The following is a 6,000-nucleotide window of genomic DNA, read 5'->3' as shown; positions in this document are numbered from 1 at the left end:
CAGAGGAAACGCACTTGATTCATGCCGGTTCCACAGTGAGAGCGGCGCGGCCAGAGTTTTGGCCGCTGCGGCATATTAAATATATTACAAATAGTTTTTCAGCGTGAGAAATAAATGTGTGGCGGGAGAGCGTGACAAAAGACCGAAATGAGTGACTGTCACGCTCAATGCTTGACACTTGAGAGCCCTGTTGTAGAATTGCCAGACCGGTGAAGCCATTTTTACCAGGGCGTAAAAAATTTGTCTCGCGAGTTTTGCGTCATCCGATCGGCTTTTCTGGATCGGCCTTTATAGAGACCGCCGATCACACATCCCAAAGCAATTATCGGCCGATTATGATCGGCGACCGATCAATCGGAGCACCCTTATTTATAACCCAAATTTGTTCTCACAACCAAAAAATAAAGAGGTAAACAGTATTTTGAAGTTTTATAGGTTACATCAAGTAAAACCATGTCCCCGTATCGCTGAAGGAGCCTGGCTTGCTTTTGGTTTTGGTGGACTAAGAGGAACTGATTTGATTGTCCATCTTCTCCAGCGGTGCACTTTCTGAAGAAAAAGTGATTACCCTGCCCTTCCACCACCCATTGAGCAATCTTTCTTTCTAGGTTTTCCTGGTCAAGTGCGGAGTACCGGCCTGCCACTAAGGCTATGTGTATGTGGCTCTGTCTGGTAGTGTTTGAAGGAAAGTAGACCTGGTCTTCCTCAAAAGGTCTCTGCTGGTCATTGGGACACAAGTCCTTCAATGCATACTGTTTTAGGGCTCTTTTAACAAATGCGACAGATGTAATACCCAATCCCACCATCTCATGTATTTTATCCCGCACTTTGGGATGAATTTGCCTCCCAAAGCAACACCCTTTGTCGATAATGTGATTCAAATGAGCTTCTACCAGTGGAATCCGGACATGTGTGAAGGAAGATGTTGGTGGACTCCCCTGAGCCAAATCCTCTTCTATTGTAGTTCTGGAGGCATTGCCTTTTACACTGTATGTGTCGTATCTAAAATATAAAAAACTATATTAATGACTCTCATCCCTTTGACCATTCTTGTGAAAACACACTTCAAATCATCCTCTGACTCACTACCCTCACAGCTTCATGCCCAGTCAGCACCAGTCTACGAATGAGCTGGAATACACACACACATGCCATACTTAACTGGTATACACATGGCTACAGTAGAGCAGCCAGGTGTTTGCAGTACACACACACACATGCCACTCCACACACACAATCCTCTCTACCTGGCACACCTTAAAACTCACCTCTTCACATATCTTAAGAAGAGCTTGGCCGGACAATCCACCTTCTTCCCTTTTTGTACATGAAACTTTTTTTTTGTGTACACGTTCAACGGAATGCTTCTGCAACGATTGGCAAAGCCGCATAATCAGCTAATTTATTTAAATGGTAGATGGACTGTTAAACTATTTGACTGTTATATAAATGGACTTTTGGCCTACATTAATCACTGATTAGTCAATTTACCTCTGCTGTAGGTGTGTTCCGGGATGCTTTCCCATGCTCGCAATCCCGGATCACTCGCTTGGTTACACACAGTGGGGTGTCTTCACAGTAGTCCTCCACTTGCCACACTAGCCTCGGCTTCTCATCATCCTTAACCTTGACAGACCTTAAGAAAGAGATATTTTGCAAAACCAAAGAATGTGGAAGGGGAGGGGAACTAGATAACGGTGTAACGCAATGTCAGTTATGTTATGTTGAATGACTGATTGATTTTTTATTACAAAAACACATACACATGTCCAAGGATAACATGAGGAAGGGCAAGCACTTATTTCCATCATGGATAGTTAGTTAACTGTGTTTCATAGTAACTTAATACCATTTGTTGAAAGATGTGAGCGTTGCTCTTTTATGGTTTTCCAACAGAGTTGTCAGATCCTCCTCCGACCTCACAATTACGGAAATGTATCCCCCATCTCTCTTGACAACTTCGGAATGTGGAGGCATCCAAGACGGATCTATAAATGATTTATATTTCGTTAACACAGACCAGGGGTGCAAACCAAATGAGGCTTCTGTAAGACTACAGGTGAAGAGTAAAAAAAAGTTTTACAAAAGTCTTACAATAACTATTTTCACCAAAAGAGGACAGGTTTGCACCACGTGATTTGAAGTTGGTCAAGATTACTCTATCCAGCTAATCTATCTAACTCTATCTAACAGTCGAAATCTTAACTAAACAGGAAAACAATCTAACATGATTAAAAACGTACCCTCCATCGTGCAAAAAGATGTACACAGGCCGGTAACGTTAACTTCCCACTCAACAGACGAGTCCAGAGACTGTTGGAAAAACTATAAAATCTTTGACGGGTCCCCGCTGGTGCGCGCTGACCCTGGTCGACGAGAACCCGCATGAGAGATGTGACGCAGGACGTAACCCCGCCCCCCGGGCGAGATGCCCCAAAATTTATGAATCCCGCTACTACAGATGATTTTGAATGGCTTTAATGAACGTCAAGCTTGTTGAAAACACAAACAGCTTCTTTTTTATCTTTAAATTAATGTAATACAATTTAGGTGTGCTTAGTTGTCATGCTTAGTCAAAGCCAATCAGCAGTATAGGGCGTGTCCACTCATGATAGGTGAGGAGAGAGAGTGAGCAAGAGGGAGATTTGAAGAAAGACTATAGAGATCAAAGAGCTTTAGGACTTTGCAGGACTTCTAAAGTAGTTGGAAAAGCACACACGCGACAATTGGCGTCAGAAAAGTGTCCGTACATTATAATCGGTTATGGTCTTTTACTGAACCGATACCGAATCGCCCTCGTCTGCATCCTAGAAACGATTAATTTCGACACAATAAATACTTACTATCTAGGTACAAATGTGAATGGATGCGAGTAGACGCACCTGTAGCTGACCATAAACCAGATGCTCCCGGGACGGGTTTGGGCTCAGGATCGGCCAGTTTGAGACTGGATTAACTGGAAACAGGCGTGAGCTCGTGACTGGATGGTTCTAGTATAATTGATAACTCTGAGAGAAGATCAGATAGACTTGGATCAGGCGATGAATCGAGGTTGAGTGAATCTGACTGGGAACCATGGTAAGATGGACTTGAGAAGGGTATCGTGTCAGATGTGCTCTCGCAGTAAGATGGACTTGAGAAGGGTATCGTGTCAGATGTGCTCTCGCAGTAAGATGGACTTGAGAAGGGTATCGTGTCAGATGTGCTCTCACAGTAAGATGGACTTGAGAAGGGTAACGTGTCAGATGTGCTCTCGCAGTAAGATGGACTTGAGAAGGGTAACGTGTCAGATGTGTTCTCGCAGTAAGATGGACTTGAGAAGGGTATCGTGTCAGATGTGCTCTCGCAGTAAGATGGACCTGGGTCGGTTAAGTCCCAGGAGAGGACAGATGTTCGTGGCTGTAGATCTGCTGGATCTGGGTCCACTGTGTTGTCCCCGTAACAACAAAGAGCGGACACCTTTATAGTCTTCCATGTTCGTTGGATGAATGAGCTGATGTCTTTCTTCACCCTCCTTTTTGATTGTTTTTCTAAAAAAAAAAGAAAAAATGGAAAAATAAATTAAATTACGCCACGCCAACTTCGGACAGAACAAAGACGACTAAAGCAAATCATTAGGGGTGTAACGATATTTGAACCGAACCGAAAAACCGCGATACACCACCCACGATACGTATCGCGATACTCTCATGGCGAACCGAACACGCCCCCCTGCTGCCCCGCCCAGCACCGGCTCATTGCACCTCATGTGTTATGTGTACACAACGAATACAGGGCTGTTGCCTAACCACCATTAACCACATATAATCGCAATAAGCTCAGTGTTTTGTTACTTTTGATAATAAGCAAGCTGTAATCTTTCAAATTATGTCTATTTGATCACGAAATGCAAACAATAAATGCCGTTTTGGCGCGATGTGGCGTGACAGATATCACTGTATGCATGCGGCAGCGCGGAGCGCGATCATCTCTTACTCAGTTACAGAATAAACATGAATGGACACCCGAAGGTATGTTGAAAGATACAGTATACTTACTGAAAGGCATCATAACTCGTGTAAACACTCAATCAGTGTTTCAACAGCGGAAATACGTCAATAAAACGCTTAGTTTTTCACATAGCTTTATATTTACCTCAGGCAAGTCATTCAGTGTCCACAGCTTGCTGGTTCGCTAACTTTCACTAAATAAATGCTATATATTAGCCTATATATTATATTTTACTTAACCTGTTTATGATATCTTGATTATTTAATGTACGGTATGTTTAAAATAGTTGTCATGAAAATAACAGCAACTGTGTAAATTATTATATAACAATAACAAATTAGAGTAAAAACATGTTAATGCAAAAATTGCCTTATGTGCAGTTTACATGTTTTCAATACAATTTGTTATTTGAGTGTTGATTATTATTATATCATTTAGGCTAAAAGTCTAGGCTCTGTTGTTAAGCTTTAATGTTATAGTAATGTGCAAGTAAGGGCTGTAGTTTACAGCATTAGCAGATAATTTTGTTATCCTTAAGAAACGTTTACTTGTAATTGAATTAATTTAAAGACAAAGACACAATTTGTTCATTAAAGCACTGTTTAATAAAAAATAAAAGCAATTTTAGCTTTCTAACCCCCCCCACCCCACCGAAATGAACCGAACCGAACCGAACCGAACCGAGACCTCAAAACCGTGGGACGAACCGAACCGTCAGGTTTGTGTATCGTTACACCCCTACAAATCATGTTAAGGCAATAAAACGGCAAAAAGTGATGGACTTATGATAGCTTGTGACTGTGTCATGGGATACAGTAGAGAATCACAGAATCATTTTCATATTAATAAATCCCTTATGTAAACGTATATCACTACAACCCACACACAAAAATGCCTTTTCAATTGTCCCTTAAAGATAAAATAAGGATTATAGTGTGGGGAAAAAATCTATTCATACACACATTTCTTAAATCGATTTTGTGTTAGACCTCTTTACCTTCGCAGTCCTACTTAAAGTTACTTAAAGTTATTGACGTTAATCACAATAACCTGTGAACAAGGACTCAATGCGGTGATGGACAGTAGACACAGATGAAGTGTTCAGTTCTCTTTCACAGCTGCACACACACACACACACACACACACACACAATTGCGTCAAAATGCACATCGTTTGGACTTGAGTATTCAATGTAAACAGAATCGGTTATGTCCTACGCGAAAGGAAACAAATGGAAGAAAACCGGATGTGTAACTATATTCATGCATTTATTCCTAAAGGGACAGCAGCCTCATAAACTGGTGCCATACGTTTCATTAATGTTAATAAAGAACACTCACTGCTTTTTAGACTATATACAGTGTTTTATTTTTTACATTTGATTATTCAATTTCGGTAGTATTTCTTACTACATGTTTAATAAAGGCTACCACACCTGAAAAAACTAAAGTTTATTAAATTTGTATATTTTTCTTTTATATTTTTCCTATTGTTTGTAATTTGCTTCTTTGTTCCTATTTTTAATATACAAAATAAAATTGCCTGCCTTGCTTTAAAACAGAAGACTGTGTGTATGATTGTAGTAGTAATTAAGAGCTATTAATCAATACCGCAGTCAAATAAGAAAAGTAACACACAACAGTAAACTACAATCAAAATTCTCATATCAAATCGAAATTTGATTCAAAATCGAGAATCGATTCGAATCGTGAAGAACCAAAAGATTCCCACCGCTAGATTATAGTGAAAAATAAAATAGATGCTAAATGTTGAACACTAATAAAGGGGAACAAGAATAACATAAACCGCAGACTAGAGCAAAAGTATAAATACAACTATAATGAAAAGAATGACAATAGACTTACCAACAGCCGGCGCTATCCCAGAATCCAGTGTGGATGGACTGGAGACGGATAATGGCTCGGGATCCGTCTGGTTATTAGAGTTCAGTGTCATGCAACCGAGACTGTTTAAAACTGGCCTGAGATCTGCTGGATCCTGGTTATCCAC

Source organism: Rhinichthys klamathensis, unplaced genomic scaffold (assembly GCF_029890125.1).
Source record: "Rhinichthys klamathensis goyatoka isolate OS25496 unplaced genomic scaffold, OSU_Roscu_1.1 h1tg000004l_1, whole genome shotgun sequence".
NCBI lineage: Eukaryota > Metazoa > Chordata > Actinopteri > Cypriniformes > Leuciscidae > Rhinichthys > Rhinichthys klamathensis.
The sequence above is the reverse complement of the archived record's forward strand: the minus strand, read 5'-3'. Positions refer to the sequence as shown.